Raw genomic sequence first — 27,875 nt, 5'->3', positions numbered from 1 at the left:
GATAATATAGGCAGCTTTGTAACATATTTTTGCTTAAACAGTCTTTATGGAAAAGGAGGATAATTGAAGTTCCAGTGACTAGGACAGGTAAAAGTTACAGTTGGATGCTCGTTTTGTTCGTCTGTCATATTAAAAAATGAAATTATTTTTAGCCATATGTAGTTGTTTAAAATTAAATATTTCCTTGTCTTTTGGAGCTACCTGGAAGAAAGGGAGTGACAAAAATAGGAAAGATGATCTTTATGAGGTATGACTGACCTTCAATTAATCATATCAGAATTTTTATGTACAGAAAGTGTTCTTTCCTTCAGGGGGATGTGTGGGAGGGTGTCCATTTTTACTTTATAGCTACATTTTATATTAAATGAAAACTTAGATCTTTTGCCGCAGGCAGGCTTATGTTGCCATCGGAAGACTATGTGAAAAACGTGACAGCAAGTGTGTGATTTGTGACTCCTGTGTGCGTCCCTGCACTCTGGTGATGTGATGAGTGTAACTGTGGATCTTACCAGGGGCACTGTGTGGTCTCTGGAGGTCCTGGAGTCTCTGATGCCTATTATTGTAAGGAGTGCACCATCCAGGAGAATAGAGATGGCTGCCAAAGATTGTCAATTTGAGGAGCTCTAAGACAGATCTCTTCTGTGAATGCAAAAAATATGGCTACAAGAAGAGGTGATTGGTGGGTGGCCCCTTCCTCCCCCCACATCAAGCTGCTGCAGCTGCCAGAAAAGATGCCTACTATTACCAGCAGAGAGGGAGCGGAGCCCAGAGCATCACCAGGAGTGCCTGCTAGTATACTGGCACTTTGCCACCCCTCCTCTCCCTTCACCCAGACACGTGGTAGGGATGGAAAAGGATTCTTCACAGAGCACTCTGGCACACCGTATCAGAGAAAAATTGATAGATTAGTTAGTGGTTTTTCTTGAATTCGAGAAGCAAAGATCTGTTCTCCATATTGATATGTTCTCCCTCAACCAAGATCTTCTAAAAAGAAATAATATTTTAGTCTTCTGCTTGAGGAGTTGACTGTGAAGCTACACCCAGTGAAAAACATGTTCTTGCAGCAGCTCTGGTGGCAGCTGTCCTTGAGGAACCTTCGGTGTGTGGTGGGAAGCTATCAGAATAAGAAATGTAGCCATTTAACACTTAACCATTTAACATCTTTTAACACTTGTGCTGGCGTCATGTTATTTTCCTTCTGAGAAATTGGAAATCCTTTCTGTTGTTATTATGTTAACAAAGGTAGTGGTTATTTTCTGGTAAAAAACAACAGCAGCAAAAAACTTAGCCATTTCTGTCAGTCCTCCTATGAAGAAATGAGACTAATTTTCTAAGGTGACATTAATTTGCTTTTAAAATACTTCCAAAAATGTTTTAAGCAGTGGTATTTGTATTGGAATAAGTATGTAACCTTACAAAATGACTCTTTAGCATGACAGTGCTGTTAGTTGTTTACCATCAGTTTTGTTTACTATTATTTGTAGTAAATTCTGGATCACTATTTCATAGAAGTGATAAGACTAGGACTTGGTTGGAGATTACAGTGAGCTGTTGGCATAGAGGTAGGGATTGCAAAAGTAAAAGCTGATGGTGGCTGAGAGGAGTCTGGTAGGGTGGTGGGTGGGATTCTGTAGTCAGGTCTGTGAAGCCAGGGAGAAAATTGGACGGGCTCATTCCGAAGCAAAGACTACTACACAGGAGCAAGAGACCTCAAACCTGAGCAGGTCTGAGAAAGGGGGAGAATAAGAACTTGGGGGCATTTCCAAGTTTACAATTTGCAGGACTTGACAAGGGGTCAAGGCAAGGGAATTGATAGGGAGGGAGAGTGTAATTTTTCCAAGGATGATTCAGCAGCAGCCTCTTGTTGAGGTAGGTGCCTCTTTTGAAGTTTTGCCAGCGAGGGTGCCTCTGACAGACTGAAAGGCTCGGTTCTCTCATCATGGATTCTGACATTCCCTGTATCAGCTATCTATAGCTGTGTAACAAAGCATCCCAAAACTTAGTGGCTTAAGGTAAGGACCATTGTACTTGCTTATAATACAAGTTAGCAATTTGGGTTTGGCTGGGCTGGGCATTTCTTCAGTTTGGGGTCAGACCCATGGTCAGCTTGGCTGGGGCTCTTTTAAGATGGTCTCGCTCGCGTGTTGGGTGGTTGGTGGTGGCTGTTGGCTGGCCCTCACTTTCCACTGATTTCTCATCCTGGAAGAAACTTGCCTGTACTTTGTTTCTTAGCTGCAGCAGTGTTCTAAGATAGTGGGAGTGGAAGCTGCAAAGACTCTTGAGGCCTAGTCTTGGAAAGTCACACAATGCCACTCTGCCACATTCCTTGGGTTAAAGCATATCACAAGGCCAGCCCAAATTCAAAGGGAAAGGAAATAGATTTTTCTACTTTTTGGGAGGAGTGGTAAAATCCCATGGCAGAGGGATATATATACAAGGATGGAAGGAATTCTTATTGCCATTTTGTAAATTCCTTGCCACAGCAGCTCAATTTAGCACAAGGAAGATGAATATACAATATTTGTCATTCATCTAACTTTTGTTTTTCACACGTATTAGGGGAAACTATTACCCAACTACCCTTGTGTACACTCTCGTTGTTATAGTGCCATTGATTATAGGTTTCATAGACTAATTTGCTGTATGAACTAAGCATCAGAGTGATTTTTGCTATAGAAGTGGCTTCAGGAGTATATCGCTTGCTAAACAATCTAAAGATGTTGATTCCAATGTGATATTTGAAGGGGAGGGAGGGTGTGTGTGTGTAATGCTGATCCTTTTTTAGCCTTGAGGTGTTTTATTCCAGACTGACTTTCTTAAAACTCAACACCACATTAAAAATATAGATTGTTTGCATGCATATGTATTTGTTTCTCCTGCCACCTACAAGTCATGAGCTAGATTTGTCACAGCCCAAAAAATAACACGTTGTCTGTGCATCACTCAATTTAAAGGTAGATTTTTGCTTAATTAAGAAAGTTTCTTTACTTTGAAGTCAATCCAGCAATATTTTATTCCCCGTTTCACAGTTTTTCAAAAAGAATTGCTAGCCTATTAGGATAGAAGTATTAGAAGCTTTGTAATAGTTACTGACAGAATTACAGAGTTTGCCCTTCTTCATTTTTTTTAGTTCTTGTTTTAGTTTTTTTTTGTTTTGTTTAGAAATAATAGAAGGAAGGGAGATGTACTGTTATACCTTTTAATTTTTTTTTTTTTTTTTTGAGTCAGAGTCTTGCTCTGTCACCCAGGCTGGAATGCAATGGTGCGATGTCAGCTTACTGCAACCTCCGCCTCCTGGGTTCAAGCAGTTCTCCTGCCTCAGCCTCTGGAGTAGCTGGGATTATAAGGCACCTGCCACTACACCTGGCTAATTTTTGTATTTTTAGTAGAGATGGGTTTCACCATATTGGCCAGGCTGATGTCTTGGCCAGGCTGGTCTCAAGCTCCTGACCTTGTGATCCACCCGCCTTGACCTCCCAAAGTGTTGATATTACAGGTGTGAGCCACCACGCCTGGCCTATTTTACCTTTTATTAAGTTGTAAAGTCTTTCTGGTAAAAGCCCTTATCATAAAATATTATATGCTTTTAGATGTGGGAAGAGGGCTAAATGTTATCTTTATAAAGTTAGAGATTTAAAGGCTAAGTGACCTGTTTATTACATTGGAAGACAGGTCTGGACGTGGGATTAGAATTGTGGAGTGTCCTTCCTGTGGCTGGCCTGGGTTCCTTTCTCATGTAAGGAAAAAGCACTGAGAAAAAGATGTTATCTGGATCTCTGAGGTTATTAAAAATTCCAAGCTTATTTAATTAATTTATTTATTTGAGATGGAGTTTCACTCTTGTCCAGGCTGGAGTTCAATGGCACAATCTCGGCTCACTGCAACCTCTGCCTCCTGGTTCAAGTGATTCTCCTGCCTCAGCCTCCCAAGCAGCTGAGATTACAGGCATGTGCCACCACACTAGGCTAATTTTGTATTTTTAATAGAGATGGGGTTTCACCATGTTGGTCAGGCTGGTCTCAAACCCCTGACCTCAGGTGATCTACCTGCCTCAGCCTCCCAAAGTGCTGGGATTACAGGTGTGAGCCACTGATCCTGCCCCTATTTTAAACTTCTCAAATATTATACAAACAATAATATAAGGTCATTGTAGAAAATTTATACAACACTGATGAGTGAAAAGGAGGAAAAGTAACCTCATCACCCAAGGCTAGACACTGTTTGAATTTTGATGTAGGAGTATATATTTACATGGCATAGGACTTAAAAAAAAAAGTATAAATTGATATTTTTAGAAATGTCTACCTTTTTTGTATTCCCAGTACTTTCACATTTAATTTGTTACAGCAAGTAAAATAAACTAGTCTTAGATTAATACTTGCTTGGCAAAAGTGATTTTATTTCTTGAGATTTTGGCATACACTGACAAGCATGCCTTATGATTACTGCAAAGTGTGTTAAGTGTATTTTTTCTCATACTTAAATGTTTTCAGAATCACGGAATACATCTAATACAATCTACTCTTAATGTCTGTGTTACGACTTAGATTTCTTAGGAGTATCTATTATACTTTGCCTTTTGTCTTCCAGATACTATTGGATCACCTTATTCTGATATTTGGCACTTCGTTGATTGGTAGAAAAATCGTTTTGGCCAGGCGCGGTGGCTCACGCCTGTAATCCCAGCACTTTGGGAGGCTGAGGAGGGCGGATCATTAGGTCAGGAGATCGAGACCATCCTGGCTAACACGGTGAAACCCCATCTCTACTAAAAATACAAAAAATTAGCCGAGAGTGGTGGTGGGTGCCTGTAGTCCCAGCTACTCGGGAGGCTGAGGCAGGAGAATGGCGTGAACCTGGGAGGTGGAGCTTGCAGTGAGCTGAGATTGTGCCACTGCACTGTGAGACTCCGTCTCAAAAAAATAAATAAATAAAAAAGAAAAAGTGTTTTACAAAAAGTTCTGGCACAGAGAGAAGTTAAGAGTCAGTAACTTTCTTACTGTTTGTGGATGTGTTTGAACAGAGTAGTGACTTTTGGATTTCATAGTGACTTCGTATCAAACCTAGAGCTGGCAGCATGAGGATTTTCTAGATGAATTAAATATGTGGTATCTTTTTGTAGAACTAGCTGTGTGATTTCATGTGGATGTGGGAGAAATGAACAGGAATTTAATTTGATGATATGAATGTTGAATTTTGTGGTCTGCTAAATTTTAAGGATTTTATAGTATTTAGAACAAAAGGACAAAATAGCTTTTGGCATGACTAGTCTTTATTTTAAAAGTTTTTTAAGTTACAAATGTATAATATTTATGAATCAAGTAGATGAAAATAACTCCCAACTTTCATTGCCCAGAGATGGCCTGTATGGCCAGTTTGGTGTATATCCTTGCAGATGTTTTTCTATGTATACATCTACATAAAGATTTTTCCAAAATGTAATAATTTTACATGTAATGTGGAAACTATACGTATTGTTCTGCAATCTGTAAATTTTACTTCTTCAAAGTAATATATATATATTACTTGGGTATTTTACTTCTGTATATTTTCTGTAAATATTTTTAGTAAAGTATACACATTATAAATATTCACAGCTGTCATTCCAGGCTATTTCTCAGAGATCCACCTCCTTTAAAAATGTGTATTCTGGATCCATTGCTATTCTATGAGTGCAGCTGAATTTACTTAACTAATTCCTTTATTGATGAACTTATTGATTGTTTCCAAGTTTTTATTATTTCTGTGGGATAGATATCCAGAATTTCAGATGGCCAGGGCCAGTGGTATTGCATTTATACTTTTGATAGATACTGTGAAAATTTCTTCCAGTTGTACTAATTAAATGCTAGCTTATTTGCTCCCATTACTGACCTTAAAGGTAAGAGGGAGTTATAGTGAGAAGGCTTCTTGCCTTATTCCCGATTTGACCCAGACCTAAAATATCTAAGGTCAGGAGAAAATGGTGGGTGGGGTGAGGTGGGGTGGGATGGTTGGGTAATTGTGGATTGGAAAAGAAAAAATTATTGCCTCAGTTTAGGGAATGAAAGTTGCATCACTTATGGTCTAAAAAATGAAGTGTGATGAAGTTTATTTGTATGAGCAAATTTATGGAAAGATTTTTTTGAATTGATGAGCAGTCTGGATTATAGAATATAACAAAATTGGTTAATCTGCCCTTTAGGTTGTAAGGAACAGGGACTCACTAAAATTACCCAAATAATGGGGCATTCTTTATAAAGGTAGATGTGGGAATAGGGGGACAGGAATCTCATCCATAATCCTGGGTTTTCTAGCATCCCTGGAAAAGTTGAGGGTCTTGGTCTTGGCAATTGCAGTGAAATGTCTGCATATGGACTGGGAAGTGGATAAGACCTCAGCAGCAGGAAACTTTGGATCCTCACTATTCTGGATCCTCTAACCTTAGTGTAACCGGCCATTCAGGATGTGTTTGCTTTGCTCATGCCCACCTGCTTCTCTGGCTGTTTTTACCTGGCTTTCTTACCTACTATCTGTGCATGTCTTCTCTGTCATGTTGTTTCTACTTAGTCAGAATTTTGGCTCATTCATAGCTCCTTATGGCCCATCCAGCTTCTCTTTTCTTTCCCTGTTAGCCGCAACTATGGCTGCTAATTGCTGGATTCTGTCTGTATTTCCCAATCTTAATCCCAAAGATTGAGAATCTAGTTTTTAGTGAGTCTCTTCATAGAACACCTGACTGCCCTAAACTCAGACACCCTCCTTGGAGAAGGGTGTAGCATCGGAAGTTCCTGCCTGGGAAGGAATCACAAGTGTGGCAGGCACCACTAGTGAGTGTTTTATGTAATACTGCTCTTAGGTAAGTAACTGGTCACGAGACAGAGACGACATGTCACCCCAATCAGCAAAATGTAATCCTGATCTAATGTACTTCCTTTGTTAAAATATATACTTACAATGTGTTTAAAGAGCAGTTTATTGTTTTGAGTCTATAAATAACTTTCTTCCCTAGGAAGAACCTCCCTTTTCCCTTATGGATTGTAAATTGGGAAATCTTATGCCCAGTTTCAGTTGTAAATTGTCTTAAATTCTGAAATAATGATACCCGAATCCTGAGATATGGTCTGGTCTTGCCTTTTCTGCTGGATTTAAAGTACTATGAAGTAGTTCATCCTGTTTATGTAATGGTGATAAAATACTGAAAAATATACCTGGAACCTGATACTCTTTGAGGAACTAACTTTCCTATGTCAATAGTTTTATCAGCAGTATCTTCTCCACGGATATTGAGAAGAGAATCTGATCCTCCCAAATTTTATGATGTATTTGGTGGTCCAGTGTTTCAGAGATGCAAGTTTGTTAATATCCCCTGGAAGATTTCTCAAGGTTGCTTTGTTTTCCTCTTCAGGGTCACTATTAAGTATCCCTTTTTGCCCTGTTCTCTTCCTCCTGAACCCCATTCTGCTTCACTTTCAAAACGATGGCTAGAGGGTTGGATATGTCAGTGATCATGAACTGCTGAGTCCTAAACTTTGGTGTCTGTGTCCCTCAGAACCTCAAAGGGCAGTTTCCCTGTGACTTTTTAAAATGAGAACTATGTTCATGAAGTGCTGTCTTAGTTTCAGATCACTTGAAATGTAATCTGATTTGAGAGACAGTGTTTAAGCTCCTGTTTACCAAAAGGCTGTTTTGATTATCATTTTGCAGGAATTGTTGCTGGGTAAAAGACAAATGAACAACGTACTCAGAAGAGATGACCAAATGGTCTGATTTCATGTTGGAAAGTTTCTTCTGGTGGTCTTGAATCTGCGTTTTAATCTCCTTAAAAATGCCTTTTTAGCACATAAGCAAAATTAAACATTATTGTTTTATTAAAAACTATGCAGTGCTCCTTATTAGTTAGGAGAAAAATCTCTTAAATCCTTTTTGTTAAGGACATGTGTAATTTAAGGCTTTCATTTTGACAGCCTGGTTTCAGCTGACAGGTATGTTAATCTCTATTTGATTGCTTTGGTGAGGAGTTGAAAATCACCTAATGCCTGGCTTAGTGTGCATTTGTAAATGCGCTTTCTTTTGGTTTTCATTTCATGCAATAATGAAATGAGTTTTCCTACTGTTATTTTGTTATAGATTGATGGTTTATCTGATTACCAGATTTAAATAAACAGTTGAACCATATTCCCTTTGACTGTGTCCCCTTGTTTATCCTTTTTTATTTGAATGCTGATGGGTCTTTATAAGCATTATTATCAGCATTATTATCAGTACATATGTATGTATAGAGCCTCTTCATCAGTTATCTTGTAGCATAACAGTGCTCTAAGAAAGCAATTTTTTTTGTTGTTTGTTTTTTTAGTTTAAGAATTTCCTATTCTTTTCTATTTTGGTTTAATTTTCATTACTCTTTTCTTTCTCCCCTTATAAGTGCCAAAGTTTATGTGAATATGATTATATATAGAACATATGACTATATATAATCTTTTTTTCTTTATGTTTACAGAGGCAAAAGATATATTTGTGTGTTTATGTGTGTAAAGTAATACATGACAAAAGAAAAATTATGTGTAATAGAAGTAATTTGACTCGGGGGATAATTTTACTTTACGTTTTGAGGTAGAGCAACCTTTAGAAAAAATATTCAAAGTCAAAATTCTGGGAGGGATTTCTTCCTCCATACCAGGAGGACTTTTAAAAGCAATTCAAGTCGACCAGATAATTCTGATACAAACACTTATGGAGCACCTGCCGTGTGCCAAGGACTGGACCAATTACTCAGCATACTTGATGCCTGATCCGTTCCTCATTCCTGCGAGGGTTGGTGTGATTATCTCAGTTTTACAAATCAGGAGGCAGAGACTTGGATGATCACAGTCAGTTGAAGGTCACGCAGCTGGATCTGAACCTAGTCTTGGCTGTTTGCAAAGCTGTCACCCTTGCTATGGTCCTCTTTGCCTCCTTCACTTTTGCTGTCTGACCTAGCTTTATGATTCTCAAACTTCAGGATAAGAAGTGAATTTTCTTTTCTTTTCTTTTTTTTTTTTTTGAGACGGAGTCTCACTCTGTCACCCAGGCTGGAGTGCAGTGGCGCAATCTCGGCTCACCACAACTTCTGCCTCCTGGTTCAAGCAATTCTCCTGCCTCGCCCTCCTGATTAGCTGGGATTACAGTCACGCGCCACCACACCCGGCTAATTTTTTAGTATTTTTAGTAAAGACGGGGTTTCACCATGTTGGCCAGGCTGGTCTTGAACTCCTGACCTCAAGTGATCTGCCTACCTCGGCCTCCCAAAGTGCTGAGATTATAGGCATGAGCCACTGCGCCTGGCCAAGAAGTGAATTTCTAGAAGAAAGGTCCCTATTTTTAAAGTAGCATCACTTGGCAATTGGAGGAAACTCCAGGCAGACCCTGGTTCAGAGCCCAGTGGCATCATTTGCTAGCTTTATGACTGAGAGCCAGTTACTTGGCTCAGTGTGTTTTGTGGTGTTTCAGCACCAAATCTGGACCATATCATATTGGCCTTGCAGAGTTGTTTTAAGGATTAAAGATCATGAATATGCAATACATAGTAAATGACAATGATGATTATGATAATAACAGTTAGCACTGAGGAGTTGTTATTACTTGTCAGCTCCTGGGCTAAATGCATTTCATATTTAGCTCATTTAGTCCATACAACAACCCAATGGACAGGTATTACTGTCTCTGTTTTACATGGAAAGAACTCAATGTGTGAAGTCTCTTGTTATTTATATTTTCCACATCAGTGTACCCCTCCATTGGTATGGCTAATTGAGAATTCACTGACTAGAGAATTCACCGTCATTCAATAAACATTAGTTAAGCACCTCCTATAGGGTAATTAAGATAGATAAAAGTTCTCTTTTCAAACCTTATATTTTAGTGATTACTTTTTACCTATTTATCCTCTAACTGGTTTTATTTGTGGTGTTAAAAAGGGATTAATCTTATGGTAGCTTAAGCACTTAAACATAATACATACAGGGAAATCATGAATGGAAATGCTTACTTTCCAAACCACTTTTTGTGTGTCTTCAAAATAATTAATGCTACTACATTGGTAAAAAGGCTCAGAAGATATGAGGAGATGAGGAATCTTCTAAAAATACCCTCTTACTACTCCTCTCATTCTTTCTTCCATCACGCAAAGTACCTAAAAATGCAATTGATAAAATAAGTTGCATAAAGCAGCAATCCTCATGGCCTGTCATCTCTCCAGAGCAATGATGGGGACATTGGGAGGTTTAGAAAAGTTATTAGCATTAATGCTAAAGTGCTGACAGCTGAAAAGAGCACAGAGGAATTCTGGCAGTGGACTCACAGTTCATTATAGCAGGGAGAGAGATTCCTACACCAAGTGAAAACACTGTAGGGTTTCGCTCATGTGCTTCCCACCATTGAAACCAGACTGGAATATTCAGCCAAAACAGCAGACTGTTAGATATTTAAAAGAAGGAAAAAAGATGCAAATACACTACTCTATAAACATGCCTGTCATCTCCTGGCTGGTAGTGCAAGGCGCCATGTGGGTTAGGAAAGTTCTTCCTTCCATGTTAGAGAAAGTGGAACCATACTTATTAAATCGTGAAACAGGGTGGGAAGAGTGGAGAGTCTATTCTTTAGAAAGACCTGAGCAACTGTGAGCTGGCTGAAGGTCAGAATTTAAATCTCCCTGCTTTTTCTTGACCAGACGATGGGTTAATTATCCTCCATCTCTTTATTCGGTCTTTGTTGCGCTCCGGTGAGTGCCAGCGTTGCTACATCTTGGTGATCCAAAGAAGAAGTGCCCTTTACGGTCTGACCTTGAGGAACTTGGAAAGTCTGCAGGAGAGAAACAAACAGGGAAATGATTATACCCTTTGAGGTAATTCTCTGGTGGAGGTGTGGTAACTAATCGTTCCATCTCCAAAGTCCTTCTGTCTTTCATCAGTAGCATGTTATATAGTTGTACTGTTGATCCTAAAGGAAGGGATTTCAATTCCAACTTGGAAATTCCAGCCATCTATTCTGTCTTGCGGACTAGTTGTCTTGTTCCAAGATAGACTAGTAGTGAGAGACAGGACTACTTTGCAATTTTGTTCATAAAAAGTTTTTGAAGTTTAGTGCTGCCTATACAAACATGGGTTAAATGCTAACACTAACTGAATATACATGTAAGTGTGTGTGTATTTGTTTTTTGATATGCATGGATTAACATAATGTTCTAGCTTATATGTAAACTCTGGACTCTGAGACAATCAGTGTTTAAACTTTCAACAAGGAAGAGAAATAACGAAAAGAAACAATGGTTTTTTTGTTGTACCCAGTAACTAAATTTACCATTGTTCTAAGAACTCGACAAATGACCACAGGATGTGAATTTAATCGAGTTGTGCCTTTGAACAAAGGTATCCTAGTGATAGTGGAATTTTTTACTTCCTATCATCCTGCTCATGTGTTCACTTGCCTGCCTCTTCTGAAATCACCAGCAGTTCAGTATGACTTAACCAAGTAAATGAATTACTGCAATGCAAAAGAAACCAACCCAGGAAACAAAAGGAATCACCATTATTTCTGACTCTGTCTCCTAGATCAGCATTCGAAGCCAAAGATTTCCACGTTTTACTGGAAAAATACTAAATGAAGTGACTCACTTTTAAAAAAAATGACCCCTGCAATGCAGCCTAGATTTAATTGAAGGTGGTATTTAACTGAAAGTGAGGGCAGTGTGTATAATCTTAATCTCCTCAGTCGGACACATGTTCAATTATATTATCTTTGACAAAAAGTTTTTATTGCATCCAGAAGAAACTAAGCAAGCATTTAATGGAGAACTGTTAGGAACCAAAATTTCCCTAGAAATATTGCCTTTGATTTTATGGAATATTTTTCTTGATGCAATTGAAATGACTTCCCTTTGATTTTGACATCTCTTTTGGCGTTGACTATACATGTCATCTCTTTGGGAGAGGAGAGCTGTATCCATGTTAGTCATCTCTTTCACCTATCAGTGCTCTATTAATCGCTGCTCTGCCAAGTACTTTTTACATGCACATCTCATTTAAGATTGATATCAAGCCAATGAAGAAAATGAAGCCGAAGATTTAAAATATTTTCTAGGGTCAAATTGAGTTTCTCACTCTCCAGAGTCTGTAAATCCCCTCTTAACCATTATGCTGTGCTGCTTAGAGTGGTTTTCTCTTTGCCCCAGGAGAACTCTCACTAGATAAACCAACAGCATATTCAGTACATGTGTGTTGCTTCTCAGCAGAGAAGTTCTCAGCTTTGTTGGGCATTTGTTGCTGTTGCGAATTGAGTTGTTTAGTTTCCTTTCATTATTGGCACATGCTTGTGATCCCAGCACTTCAGAGGCTGAGGCAGGAGAATTGCTTGAGGTCAGCAGTTTAAGACCAGCCTAGGCAACATAGTGAGACCTTTATCTCTATTTATAAATGTATGTATTATTCACATTAAAATTTGTTAACAAAGAACAACTTTGATTATCATCATTATTCAAATACTCAAGCAAAGGAAGGCTCTTCATCTCTTTCCTTGGACAGTGCCTCATAGCATGCCATTATGTTTCAAGGTGCATTCTATAGTAAGATGAGCAGATAATGCTTGGATGATAAAGTTTAAAGTAAACTTGTAAATCAAAATTTGCAAAAAAAAAAAAAAAAAGATAGCAAGAAAAGTAGGTTAAAGGAACTTGACGTCTCCTTTTTAATATCAAGGTAACTTGTCAGGGCCTGGAAGGCATCTATCAAGTTGTGAACACTGTCTCATCTTTTTAAATGGTGATTCTAATAAATGGCTTTTTTAGTTTCTAAACCTGGACCATTAGACAACACTGAGATTGGTAGGAGAGCAATTGTGAGACAAGAGTTTTGTTGCATTGAGAGGAGTGCTTGCTTGCCCCAGACCACTTGGAGAGAAAGTCAGGAATGGGTTAAATATGTTTTCTTTTTCTTTAGCTAAGGGCATCTGTCTGACTGGCATTGGGTTTGGACAGTAGAGGGATAGAGGAGACCTACACACAACTCTCTGTGATTTAGTAGGAGGCAAGGAAGTAAAAGAAGTCACAGAAAAGCCTCCCTCTCCCTGAGGAAGTGGACAGAGATAGAGACCTCTTCCGTCCAGGGTAGGAAGTCCCCATAGTGCCTGACTTACCTGTATTCTGCTAGGCTTTTGAGCAATAAATTGAGAGTTAAGTGTATGTGGAAAGTATCTGAACACACCGAAAATATCTGAAGATTTTTTTTTTTTTTTTGAAACGAGTCTTACTATGTCACCCAGGCTGGAGTGCAGTGGCGCAATCTTGGCTCACTGCAACCTCCACCTCCTGAGTTCAAGCGATTCTTCTGCCTCAGCCTCCCGAGTAGCTGGGATTACAGGCATGAGCCACCATGCCTGACCCTCTGCCTACTTTTTAGAGTGCTATCATCTCACTTTTTCTTCCTTAATATACAAATTATGTGAATCTTTCAAGGTTCCACCTAAATGCCCACCCCAAATTCTTGATTCATATGATTCTTAGGGAAAATCACCTGTAGCTGTGTAATGTAGCAGCTTGGGCATAATTATAGCTTATTTCGTCTGGTAGCTTTTTAAGTTCCTGAAGAATAAAAAGCATGCCTGTCCTGAGTTTTATGTAGTAAGATTTAACATGGTTCGTACCACTAGTTGGGAGCTGGTTGTTATTTGTTGAATGGATGCGTGAACTTCTGTCAATCTTTTGATTCTCCTAATAGCTTTCTCTGTGTTTAATTGAGGCTTTCCCCACATCTTTTTCAGAGTCTAGAGCTTTTAGAATCTGCTTTTATTTCTTGCACTTGATTTTTTTGGGGGTGGAGGAGGAGTGTATTCTGTGTTCTTCTGTTTGTTCTCTATGGCTGGAATTACTTTTGGAAAGATGTGACACTGTTTCGATTTTGTCTCTGAGCCTTTTTACTCAGACAAAATCAAATCACAGGAGTTTCTCTCAGGACAGTCATGTTCTTTAGGTGACTTGGCCCTTGCTGTAGCAAGCCTACCTTGGTTGAGCGTTTGGGTAGGAGAAGTGGGAGAGCAGTTGACGCAAATACCGCTGTCCTATGACCTGACCCTGGTATGCATGGTGCTGTGCCCTACGGTCACTATTTTTGATGATAGGACTTTGTCCAGTCAGCTTAGCGGAAAAGATCATACATGTTGAACACTGCGAAAGTGAACTTTCCCAAGATATTCTTTTGGGGAATTTTCTGAGCTTTTGTGGTTCTTTACAAGTTACTTGTCTAATTTGTACATTCACCTCTGCTGTCCCATGGGCCTTGGCAAGTGACAGCTGCAGTGCGGATGTTTCAGAGTAGAGAAGCTTTGTTAGAGTGTGGGGTTATCTGGGAACTCTCTTCCAATTTATGTGGTCTAGTTCTGTTTAAATTCTTTCTCCATTACAATTCCCGTTAGCAAAAGTTATGCCAGTAATTTCCATTTATTGCCTCCTTAATGGTGACATGGTGTTAAAAGATGTTTATATGATCCTACATATCTTAGTACTTTCAAAATAAAGAGACTTTTAGTGATTTACTGCTAGGAGGCTATTTCTGTCTAAATCATGATAACATGGACGTGATCTTAGAATTAGTAGTTATGCTTTTTTCTTCCTCCCCTCCATAGGAGATTATGTTTCTAGGGCTGGCTTTGACTATTAAATATGTCTACAGTCAGTCCTCCATGTCCATGGCTTCTGCATTTGTGGATTCAGTTAAATGTAGATTGAAAATATTTGGAAAAAAATGGATGATTGCATCTGTACTGAACATGTACAGGCTTTTCTTCTTGCCATTATTTCCTAAATGTTATAGTATAACATCTGTTTACATAGCATTTACTTTGTCTTAGGTATTACTCTAGACATGATTAAAGTATACAGGAAGATATGCATAGGTTATATGCAAATACTACATCATTTTATACAGGGTTCTTGAGCATCCATGAATTTTGGTACCAATCCCCCACGAATACTGAGGGGCAACTGTATATCTTTTTTCTTTTGTGGGAAGTGGGGCCAAGGATCGGATAATCTGTGATCCTCACATAATAAAAATATTCTGAAATGTCAGTTTATATGATTCTTTGATTTTTCCAGATCTATATTTCTGTGGTATAGGAAGGTAATAAAGGTTATGATAAAGAAACAGAGTATTCCCCATCCTGCATCCGGATACTGGCCTTTTTCTGATTGATAGAAATCGGGGTTTTCTAATTCATGCTGAATCTGAATCTCCTCCTCCAATAATGAAGGTCCATAGGAAATTCTACCAGGTGGATCTGTAATGGAACATGTTCCCTGTGTGACTTAAGGAATTCAGACTCATTACTTTCTAGGCACCCTTGGTGGAATGTTCTTCAATAACATGGGAGAGTGGGATGCTTTTGAAGACACAGGTAGAGCTGCAGGGAAACACGTAATCACTGATTTTCATGTTGTGAGTTTATTCACGTCATAAGATAATGGCTTGTGGAAATACAACCCTGGTAGGTCTGAGCAGTCTTCTTTTCCCAACAGAGCATGTCTGCTTCTGCTAAGAACCTAGGATTAGAGCTCACCATATTCCAACCAGCGCCCCTCTGGGCTCCTGGGCTGGCTTTTAAAAAAGCCTTGTTCCTAGCAGGTTGGTTGGGTAAAGCTTCCTGGTATGGGAAAGGGGCAGGTATGCAGGTAGTCACCAAGCTGGGGAGTGCCTGGCACAGAGCCGGTAACCAAGACCTCTCAGGAGATGAAAGTCCGCTGCTGTTCATGAGATCATCCATGCCTAAGAGGTGTGGCGGTGGCATTAGCCTTGGCTTTAGAAAGTTGAAAGCACACGAATAATGTCTTCTTTTGAAGGTGGCTTATAACAACGTTTCTTTGCCTAAAAACTCATATTTCTGTCAGGTTTGCTCAAGCTAAGGATGGCGATTTGCCACTTCAGTAGATGACTCATGTCACTGAAAAAAGACATTTAGCCCCTTCTCCTGGACTATCCAAACCTAGGAATTTCCTGCAGGAATGCCAAGGAGATCTTCAAACAGCCAAACACAACTTTTGCCTTGGTGTGCAGGCGTGCTTCTGTTTCTGTCAAAATAAATTAGGCTGCTAAGTCGTAAATTAGGAAAATATTTTGCTACTTGTGTTTCTTATTTAGCAAGTAGAATAAATAGCTGGCCTCAAAACAAAACAAAAACCCAAACCAACCTCAAGTCGATTGACAGAAGATGATTCTGCCTTTGCCAAGAGTGAGGACGTACCTTCTCTGGGAGACAGGAAGCCTTCATCTGTCTCCCTCTGATTTGACTCAGTCCTTACCTTCCATGTACCTCTGGTCAGGTCACCTTGCCCATTTCTCCCATTGCCCCTCATATTGGGTTGGGGTTTGCAGGCCTAAGGAGGAAGCGCCCGGGAGGCCTATCCATATCTGAACTCTGTTTCCTGTCTCTCTTCCACCAATGTGAGGTTTCTCCTCACATTGCTTTTACCCAATACATGAAAGGTTTCCTTTGTCAAGCTTATTGGAATGCCCTGTGGGAGGGATGCTATGCAAAAACATAAATGTATTGCATAACTGCCCGGTCCTTAGAGATGCTAGAGCATCCTTGGCACCTTCACAGACCCCACTCTCTGGTCAGTCCCTAGAGAGCAGGGTGAGGTGCACTTGAGAGGTGGCTTTGTCCTCTACCCCAGTACCATGGTCCATGGTGATGACCTTTATCCCAGCTCTGATAAAAGGCTATTTTAGGTTTTCTAAAATACAGTTCCTCACCTAGCCCAGAAAGGAATATTTCCATTTTTTCCCCCTTTCCTCTTGTCTGATTATTTCCAGCTGCTGTTCCGTTACAAATGTCAGATTTGTTTCTCCTGTGTCACCTTGAGGCAACTGACATTCGTGACTAATTATTAGAAAGGGCAGCCTTTTAGTTTATTTTGATGAAAAAGTCTCAGAGAACTCTGTTAGATACACTGTATTTGAGCAGGTGACATGTTGATGTTTGGGATTTGGGAAACAGATCCAGCAAAAGTAGAGTTTTTAGCATGGTAGCTGGAGGAGTCAGAAGGTCCAAGGAGAGCTTCACAAACTTATTTATTACTAACGCCCTGTGTATTCTCTGAACTAATTCCAGGCTTTTAAACTTAATACCAAACAGCCAGGCCAGGTGGTCACGGGGCTTACGGAAGGGTCATCTTGAAGCAAAGAACCACACAATGAACTCTTATCCAGCTAACGTTTTTTTTCTCCCCTGTAAAATCAAATTAAATCAACCTCAGTTTGGAGGATGTGGAAATGGGGGGAGAGTATGATTGGAGTCCTGGCCATTTGGTAATGCCAGTGGTTTGTGGGAGCAGTCTGGCTATGAAGGATGCATAAAAAACAACTCTACAATTTAAACTTATTTCAGAAAAGGGCTTTTTGTTTGGCACACACTGTTGCAAGCCATTTTTGATCCTTCATTATGAAACCTTCATTCATTGGCATATTATATAAGGTCAGCGCAAATACGGTGTTGAAAACACATGGATCATGGTACATCCCTAGAGCTGTAAAAGAGACTGATAAAAGATGGTATGTACTAACATGAAGAGAGCTCCAAGAGATATACTACTGGGTAAAAACAGCAAATGACAAAATGAAGAATAGAGTTGCTACCAAAAAGGGGCAGCAAACCAATACAATCTTTTGGATTTCCAGTGTAGAGGAAAATCTTACCTCAGTTCGTGGCACACAGTTATCAGTGGTCTGGGCAGGACCTTTTTCAGAATTATCCTGTACAACATTATTTCTTGACTTTCTTTTATCCTTATTCCCTTACTCGTGCCTTTCCCCTGTAGTCAACCTTTTGAATATTTATGTATATCCTTTGTATATATTCTTGTAAAACATGTTATTGTTTTACATGCTTTTTCTGAGGTGAAATCCACATAACATAAAATTATCCGTTTAAGATTAACAATTCAGTGGCATTTAGTACATTCACAACGTTGTTTAACCATCACCTCTGTCTAGTTCCAAAACATTTCCACCGTTCCCCATACCATGAAACAGTTACTCTCCATTTTCCCTTCTCCCAGCCCCTGGCAACCACCTGTTCTGGATATACATCATATCCAGAATACAAATGGAATTAAACAGTATGTGATTTACCTATTCTGGATACACTATCCAGAATATAAATGGAATTAAACAATATGTGATCTTTCACATGCATGTATTTTCAAATCAATCTTTATTGAGATCTAATTTACATAGATAAAATGTACCCACTTTTTAGTGGACCTTGTGTTTTTGTTTTTGTTGTTGTTGTTGTTGTTATTTTTGATATCTTTCACATTTGCTTACAGCAACCCCACTAGGCAGGCACCGTCATCACCCTGTTCTGCAGATGAGGCTTGAGGCTCAGGGATGCCGAGTGACTTGCCTGGGATTGCATGACAGCTTAGGATGTGGAGGTGGGCAGGCTGGCTCTAGAGTCCATGCTGCTCCACCACTGTTGTCCACCGGCCTCTCAGGTCTTCACGTGGGCGATTTCAGAGCCTGCCTTTTTCCACACAACATTATACTGTTTATCAGGTTGATAAAAAGTGGCTATAGAATATTCTACTATTCGTATATACCATAATTGAACTACTTAGCCTTTGATGGATTTTTAGGATGTTTCTAATTTTTGTTTGTCATAAACCATATTGAAAGGAACATTAAGGATTAAAGAAAATTCTAAAGTCATATATATTCATTATAGAAATATGAGCAAGCAAGGAAAATAAGCTAAAAACATATAAACATTCTCCCCAAGGTTAACTGCTCTATGCAGTTTTTCACATGGTGTTCCAGTTTGTCTTACACTTTTTTTTTTTTTTTTTAAATATGGCTGGCTTTTGTCACCCAGGCTTAGCTGGAGTGCAGTGGTGTGATCTTGGCTCACTGCAACCTCCACCTCCTGGGCTCAGGTGATCCTCCCACCTCAGCCTCCCGAGTAGCTGGGAATACAGGCACACATCACGATGCCCGGCTAATGTTTTTGTTTTTTGTGGAGACAGGGTTTTGCTATTTTGCCCAGGCTGGTCCTCTCTATATTTTTTTTTAATAGGAAAAAAGCACTTGAGAAAGGACGATGTCATAAATGAAGTTTTGTAGTAGAAAGTTTATAGTATACTGTGAACATCTTTTTATCTAACAATAGTGAATATTTACTAAGTGCTTAACACATGACAGGGACTATTTTCATGTTTTACCCTACTCATGGCAATCATTTGAGGTATGTGGTTATTATGGCAGATGAGATTTGTGTATTTTTAAATCTACACAAATAGTTTTGTGCTCTAGCACTTAGTATTTCTCACTTTCTAAATTCAGCGCTATATTCTTACGATTAATCCATCTATCTACCTTGTTAGACATTTGCTGTCACCATGGGTTTCCTTATCTCTTCTTGCAACTCCCAGTTTCCACACACAGCGTTGCAGGGAACATCTGTGAACATGCACTCATGGATCTGTGGGTCGAGTCACTGGGAGACACATCCAACAACAGGATGAATGGATCATGGGATATTTATGTACTTAATATGACTAAATATTGGCAGAGGCAGATTCTCCTCCATAATGGCTATCCTGGAGTCTATACTCTTATGCTTTATCTTTTTTGTGGTTTCAAGGATGTATGTATAAATGGCTAGGAAAAAGGACCAGAAAGAGATATACCAAACCAGTAGCACTGGGAACATTTACAAGGAACCCAGGAGGGAGAGGATGATCGGAGGACCCTTAGGCTGTACTGGTCATGATATGATGTGTTGTAAGGACAGTGTCTTCACGTGTAACTTACTATTATAATTTACTGTTTACAAAAAAGGTCTGAAATGTGACCTTTACCTGGAGTTTACAGGGCTATGCTATGAACACATTTCAAGTTGTGAATGCCTGGGTTAAGGTTAGTCATGGAGCATGGAATGAGTTCTTCTTTGCAGCTTAGTGCTCTTTGAGGCATGCTCTAAACAGTTATCAGGTTATACCAGTGAGCCCTTTTCAGACATTTAACTGAGGTTTCTCACATCTCACATGGCTCAGAGAGGTTGAGTAATTTTCCCAGGAGCACAGGGTCAGAAGAGTTGGCCAAGGCAATGTGGAGAGGTGGGTCAGAACAGACAACTTCATGAATGAAGGCTTGTTCAGGAGGGCTTGTTGGTCTGTACTTAAGGTTGGGGAGGAAGTCGGTGCTCTTTCCCTGCAGGTGAGACGGGGAGGAAACATTCTCAAGAACAGTAAGTTTCAGTAGCTTCCTTACGCAAACACTCCACTGAACGAATATATTCGTCTGGTCTGTTTGCTAAGCACAAGGTATTCAGATAATCTTTGCCTGACAAGCTGCTTTTGTTTCTGTAAAAGGAAGGTAACAGGAAGGTCTTCAATTTACGACTCAAGCTTTCTTCTTTCACCTCTTCTAAAGTGAGAGAAACAAAGGTTCTGGATGACTGGATGAGATATTTTTTAAAGGTGCCATTCAGGTTCCTTTTGGGTATTAGTTTCAACTGAGATGTCTCATTCTTTCTGTGGAACTAAAACGAATAATGATCAGTAAGTCATTTTTGAAAGTAACTGTGACAGAGTGGGGCAGTTAACTACCACCTCTCCATTCCCAGCACCTGGTTACGCACACCTTGATTATGGTATAGACTTAGTTAATAAGAGAACCAGTGAGTGTTTGTGTCAGAATTTTGCTTTCAGAACCAGGCATAGGAATTTATACATGAACGCCCTGTGCAGAAGGAGGAGGTGTTTGCACACAGCTACACTGACAGGTTATTTTCCACTCTTCCACAGTGACTAGTACAGATTCCTCTCATGAGCTCCTCAGAGACGTAAGACAGGGCGTTGATGATGCTTTATCAAGTAGACAGTATGTTTGCTACTCACAACTAAGTAAAATTAAAATATAAGAATAAATTGGAAGGCAGATGCAGATATAAAGTCCCATCTTTAAGGCAGGAATGCTTCCTACCATCAAATATTACCCAGAACTCACTGGTTTAGAGGTTGAAGGCACAAAGCATGGTTGAGAAGGCTGAACTCCTGGCCTGTCTCTTCACAGGGTTGGTGAACTCTGGTAAACTCTAGAACAGAAATGACCCTTATAAACAGGTGCACATATGTGGTGAGTACCTGATGAATGTGTGCTGACCAATAAATAATTAATACTACTTCCTCTTGACTCATGTGTTTGAAATGAAGAACAGTCACTCTAGTTGCAGTCTATACTTGTGTGGAGCAGGGAAGTTGAGCAATACATCCATATTTAGTAACACTCTTGAGATGAGATAGATGGGGTGGGAGAGATAACAGTCATTCTTTGCCTTTTGGGTGGATCTAAGTTAAAATATTTTTATTGTCTAGATTTATAGCTAATTAATAATTTTTTTTTGCCCTAGAATATTGAGGGTGCAAGATTTTAAAGTTGGATTTAGAGGAACTGAAGTTTCAGTCTGTTCATTGTGATTATGTAAATAGAGAAAACGGACTAATACGTTATACTTTCTCTTTTTAACCATATAATGACTACTCACCATTGAAATTTTGATGAGCATTTTTTTTGCCTTATTTCAGAGAAAGACAAGTGAAATTATAATTAAGTTGTATATTATTTTGTGTAGATTGTCTCTTCTCTAGTGTTCCTGCTGAAAACAAAGAGGAGATTAAAGATTTTCCTGTTCAGATTTTAAATCCGTTATTCAAAGTTTGAAGCTGGGCGCGGTGGCTCACGTCTGTAATCTCAGCACTTAGGGAGGCCGAGGTGAGAGGATCATTTGAGGTCGAGGGTTTGAGACCAGCCTGGCTGACATGGCAAAACCACATCTGTACTAAAAATATAAAAATTAGCCGGGTGTGGTGGCAGGTGCCTGTGGTCCCAGTTCCTAGGGAGGCTGAGGCAGGAGAATCGCTTGAACCCAGGAGGCAGAGGTTGCAGGGAGCTGAGATCATGCCACTGCACTCCTGCCTGGATGACAGAGCAAGACTTCATCTCAAAACAAAACAAAACAACAAAGTTTGATAGTTTGCTTAACTAATGGGAGTAGGTGTCTTGATGTGTGTGCAGTTTGTATGATCCAGGAACTGATAATGAAGTTTGCAACATCTCTAAGTTAGAAATTTTAATGAAACCACAACATATTTTCTTTCATAGCAATTCTCTGAGCCAGCATTTCAAGAAGGGGTGGGAAAAAAATGGTGATAAATGACCTTTGAGGTGAACTTTTGATATTTGCATTGCAATTCTTTGGGTTTACACTTTTAATTTTTAAAATTGCAGGTGATATTTGTGAAAAGTGTCAGTTTCCAGTATGTTCACATTAGTGATAGTATGACTCAAAAGAAGTAAGCACATATATGCCTATTTTATCAGTGGATGTCTTCAGAGTTGGTGTGCCATTTTTGCAGCATGGGTGAGAATTGAGGTTTTTCTAATTACATGAGTTTCTTTCTTTCTTTCTTTCTTCCTTCCTTCCTTCCTTCCTTTCTTTCCTATTTTTTTTTTTTTTTGAGATAGAGTCTCACTTTGTCACCCAAGCTGGAATGTAATGGTGATCTTGGCTCATTGCAACCTCTGCCTCCCAGGCTCAAGCAATTCTCTTGCTTCAGCCTCCTGGATAGCTGGGATTATAGGCGCCTGCCACCACACCCGATTAGTTTTTGTATTTTTAGTAGAGACTGGGTTTCACCATGTTGGCCAGGCTGGTCTCGAACTCCTGACCTTAAGTGATCTGCCTGCCTCGGCCTCCCAAACTGTTGGGATTACAGGCGTGAGCCTCCGCGCCCAGCCTAATTACATCAGTTTCTTTCTTTTCGTTTGTTTCTGAGACAGAGTTTTGCTCTTGTTGCCCCAGGCTGGAGTGCAGTGGTCTGATCTCAGCTCACTCCAACCTCTGCCTCCCGGGTTCAAGTGATTCTTCTGCCCCAGCCAACCGAGTAAGTAGCTGGGATTACGGGCATGTGCCACCACGCCCAGCTAATTTTGTATTTTTAGTAGAGATGGGGTTTCTCCATGTTGGTCAGGCTAGTCTCAAACTCCTGACCTCAGGGGATCTGCCCACCTCCGCCTCCCAAAGTGCTGGGATTACAGGCGTGAGCCACCGCGCCAGGCCTTACATTAGTTTCTTATAGTAAGAGCAAGGTTTCAAAGTTATATATATCTAAGAATACACCTACCTTCATAGTTGAGCTTTTTTCCCCAAAATACATGTTTTTCTGGTGGTCTCTGTATTTTCCATCACTTTAAAAAAATCTAACTTATTAAAAGTTATTTGACTTTTGCTTAAGACTTTCATCATCATCAGTAAAAATTTATGAGACTGCTTCTGTGCATTTGCTTCCTATGGGCCTAGGGGTGCAAAGGAAAGGGGTAGAATCTAAGATTCTAGGGTTAACCAAAATCAAAGGTTTGTAGGCTTCTCTGAGTTTAGGTGGAAGAAGGTGGAGAATATGATTCTGGGTGGTATTGTGCTATCCTCGGGATAGCCACTAAGCTTGTTCTACCAGTCAGGCTGGGCTGAGCTATGGTATGGTAGCAAACAACCCCACATCACAGGAGATTAGCACAACACAAGTGTATTTCTTGCTCTTGCAGTTCCCTGTGACTGTGGGAGATATCTTAAGTCAGCTGTCCTTCCTGCAGCAACTCAGTCAGCTTCAGTCTTGTGGCTCCATGCTCTGTTATCTCTAGCAGCAGGAGGGGAAGAGTCATGGGAGCACTGCTCAGGGGCTTCCCCGCCTCAGTGATGGAGAGGTGCTCATCATTGCTCACATTTCACTGGCCAGAACGAGTCACGTGGTCCTGCCTATTGCAGGGTAGTGCAGTGCTTTTGTGCTCAAGAAGGAGACATTTGTAAGCCCTAGTAATGTCTATCATACGTGTCTAAATGAGAATTGGAATCTTGGAGAAGACATTGGAACTAGAGATGAGAATGTGAAAGATGTTATGTACAGAAAAGAAAATGGTGGAGTGGATTCATAAGGGAAAGCACATAATTACGGAGGGTACAGTTTTCCATGATGGTGTCTCTGCATGTATCTTTATTCACAACCCAAGCAATATGCTACCCTGGACTAAAAATATAAGGATAGTCGTAGCCACTGTCAGAAAAGTCAGAAAGTTTCTGTTGGTTCTGTTGTTGATTTGTGTGCTATGTGGACACTGTCTGCCTCCAAAAGTGTACTTTCACTTAATCATTTTAGGGTTATATAGTCCAATAGGTTAGCAGATCCTTAAATCTTGTTGGTGACAGGTTGTATTGGCCAGAGCTTAGGTGATAAGCTGGTGAAAATGCCTAATTTTAAATCTCAATGGGATTAGGAGAGAGTTTATATATCTTCTTATACATATTAAACATTATGAGGACACTTTCTATTACGTTTTTTCTCAGGAGTGTTCATTACATGACCTTGACATTGGAATGTATGACCATATTTCTGCTTCTATCCCCAGAACATCTCCGGAGAAGGAGCCTGCTGAGTCAAATCATGAGCCAGTTTCTGTGGGTTTTACTGCCCTGGTTCTTCCTCTCTGATCTTGCCTTTCCCACTACTGTTCTTCCTTCTCGGCTATTCTTCCAGTTTACTCTTCCCTCCACTTTCGCTTATTAAGGTGTGGACTTTGGGAGTAGACCGACCTCAGTTGGGATCTCATTCCTGTGATTAGCTCTTTGACATTGGAAAAATCACTGTCCAAACCTCAGTGTCCTTATCTGTAACACGAGGCTAAATACTTGTAATTTATGCAAAAACACCAGACACAGTACCTGGTATGTTTTTATTGCTCAGTAAATTTTAGTTAACCATTAGCATCACTGTCATGTTCATTTCAAGGCTCATCTCAAATAATTTTTTCGTGATAGCTTTAAAATTTTTTTTGTATTTCACCAAGGCTGTGGATATGATTTACTCCATGGAACTCAGAAATCACTTTATATCTCCTCTGACATTTTGTATTCTTTGTGTGTAAATATACTTGAGTACATCCCATAGGGCAGTGGATATCCTTTCTTCATTGCTGTATCTTCTGCATTGCCTTCATTTAGGTGGTGCAAATGATATGTACTCAAAGTTGAATTGAGTCAAAATGAGACATAAGGGTGGAGGCCTATCATATATTTATAAAGCAGTCCACCTGGTTGAGTGAATTCTCATAAGCTGGAAATATAACTACCCTCGGAATAGTATTCAGTTACTTCCCTCGTTAGGGTGTGTGTATGTTTCTCAATGTTTATGTAATTGAAACTGTAATGCAACAACAAAAAAGGAGAATTAAAGAAATAATAAAAATAATGCAAATGTTATAAAAGACAATCACTATCATAGGGTAGCAGTTTACCAGAACTCAGAGGAGACCTTAGTGTGATCTTGGTCATTTATACTGCTGAAAAGGTAGCTTTCATATCTTTATGCTCAGCTGCTTGCAAGGTTCACAACTTTAGGATTGGTTCTGCATGTGTAAAGCTATGCCTGATAAGGCAAAACAGGGGTATAAATGAATCTCACCTGAAATTGGAGTCTTGTACAGTGAATGGGTTTACCTGGAGTTGTGTTCATATTGTGAACACAGCTTGTTTTAATGGAGGTTTCCATTAGTCTTCCTGCCTGTGTTCTCAGGGTATTATAAGAAGCATGAAGATGTGTGTGAGCTTTCTCTTCCTTAATCACTTGAAATTGATCACTGTCTTTGAATACTGGACCCTTAAAAATACCCTTTTAAGAAGTCCTTATTTTTTCATTTCTTTAATTCTCTGCCAGAAGTGAGTGGAATACTGGGTGTCTGTTTTTTAGATCCATAACACCATGAAATGTTAAAGGATGTACTATGCTGAGAAAAGTACTCCCATTTTATATTTAGGGATTATGTGATCTGTCCAAAGTCACACAGGGAATCAAGAGTCTAGATCTCAGCCGGGCGTGGTGGCTCATGCCTGTAATCCCAGCACTTTGGGAGGCCGAGGCGGATGGATCACCTGAGTTTGGGAGTTGGAGACCAGCCTGGCCAACATGGCAAAACCCCGTCTCTACTAAAAATAACATAAATTAGCTGGGTGTGGTGGCGGACGCCTGTAATCCCAGTGACTTGGGAGGCTGAGGCAGGAGAATCGCTTGAATCCAGGAGGCGCAGGTTGCGGTGAGCTGAGATCGCGCCATTGCACTCCAGCCTGGGCAACAAGAACGAAACCCCGTCTCAAAAAAAAAAAAAAAAAAAAAAGAAAAGAAAAGAAAGAAAAGAAAAAGAGTCTGGATCTTGTTTCTGCTGCAACACTTGACTCATCAGGTGTTTTTCTGTGCTTGTGCTAGAAAGGTAGGAATTGTGCTGTATGCACTGGATGTGGATAGATATGCCAGCTGTGGGCCTATGTGGAGGCAAAAGGAGGCCCTCATGAGGACATTGCTGTCAGCGATTGTGGTAACTACAGAGAGTATGCTATGCTTTGGTGGTAGACCAGATGAATATTATGGGACTAGTAGAGTTATATGAATTGGGGGCTTTGATTTGAAAATCTGTTTAAAGGGAACTGATTGCTAAAACACATTTCGTTGTTTTTCTTGCCTTAATTGCCAAGATAAGGGATTATAGAATTGTGTTCTACTGAGACACTTTTTCAAAAATTTGCCACTAAGGGAGTTGAATTCATATACAAAAAATTCGTTATAATGTATTATAATTGATATACTTTTCTTTATTTTTAAATTTTTTTTTATTTTGTTGAGACAGGGTCTTGCCATCTTGCCCAGGTTGGAGTGTACCATCATGGCTTACTGCAGCCTTGAACTCCTGGGCTCAAGCTATTCTCCCACCTTAGCCTCCCAAGTACTTGAGACTACAGAGACGTGCCACCACACCCGGCTAATTTTATTTTATTTTTTGTAGAGTTGAGGTCTTGCTATACTGACCAGGCTGGTCTTGAACTCCTGGCCTCAAGCAATCCCCGTCCCTCCCCACCTTCCTCAGCCTCCCAAAGTGTTGGGATTATAGGCATGAGCCACTGTGCCCAGCCCATATATAAAATAATTTTCCATAGCAAGTGATTTAGATTTGGCTTCAGAAATTTTATTTTTTTAAGATTTAATATTATAAAGTAATTTTTTAATTGCAATTCAATATATGCTCATTGAAGAAAAATTGGAAAATACAGAAAAGGACAAAGAAGAAAGTAAAAGTCACTCATAATGGTATCTTCAAAAGATAACCATAATTAATATTTTGGTGTTTCCTGTATACTCACAAATTTGCAATTAAGTTGTACATAATGTTTTATAACTGGTTTTAATTTAATATATTATTCATTTTCTCCTTCTAAAATGAATGCAGTGTTATTTAAAAATTGCTTTCAACATTTTCATTAAAAATTTTCAAACATGCAGCAAAGTTAAAATTGGTACTGAATACCCATCTCTCCATCACCTATATTCTACCATTAATATTTACCATACTTGCTTTATCACTTACCTATTCATCTCTCCACCCCCTCTATTCATCCATTGATCCATCTTGTTTGTTTTTCTGTACATTTCAAAGTAAATTTCAATGCAGTGTATTATGTTTAACCAAGCTGGTTTGCCTTCTTAATTGTTTTTGGTTTACACCAGTATACAAAGGAATTCGTATTCTCTGAGCATATACAACTGACAGCCCAGGGAACTTGCGGAGAGTATTTTGTTGGGTGTAGTGAAAAAGGACATCCAGGGATTTAAAATTTGCCTTGGAATAGAGTTAAATGTATGCATTATTAGCATTTGAGATAGCACAAAAGAACCATTAAAAACGATCATCTCCTTTTTACCTGCTGTTATGCCTAATTCAGACTCTAGCATGGGGACAAGGAAAATCTTTAGAGGGAAAGAAAAAGCTGCAGAA

General features: G+C 39.6%; 1 protein-coding gene and 1 pseudogene across 3 annotated transcripts in view; both read left to right on the top strand.

Annotated features, from left to right (window-relative positions):
* The window catches only part of LOC104005253 (PHD finger-like domain-containing protein 5A), a 28,253-nt pseudogene extending 1,617 nt beyond the window's left edge, over positions 1–26,636 (top strand).
* STK39 (serine/threonine kinase 39) overlaps positions 1–27,875 on the top strand; it is a 296,180-nt gene that overhangs the window by 15,182 nt on the left and 253,123 nt on the right. The gene's annotated exons all lie outside the window — the stretch shown is intronic.

This window comes from Pan troglodytes, chromosome 13 (genome assembly GCF_028858775.2).
Source record: "Pan troglodytes isolate AG18354 chromosome 13, NHGRI_mPanTro3-v2.0_pri, whole genome shotgun sequence".
Lineage (NCBI taxonomy): Eukaryota > Metazoa > Chordata > Mammalia > Primates > Hominidae > Pan > Pan troglodytes.
The sequence above is the reverse complement of the archived record's forward strand: the minus strand, read 5'-3'. Positions and strand labels throughout refer to the sequence as shown.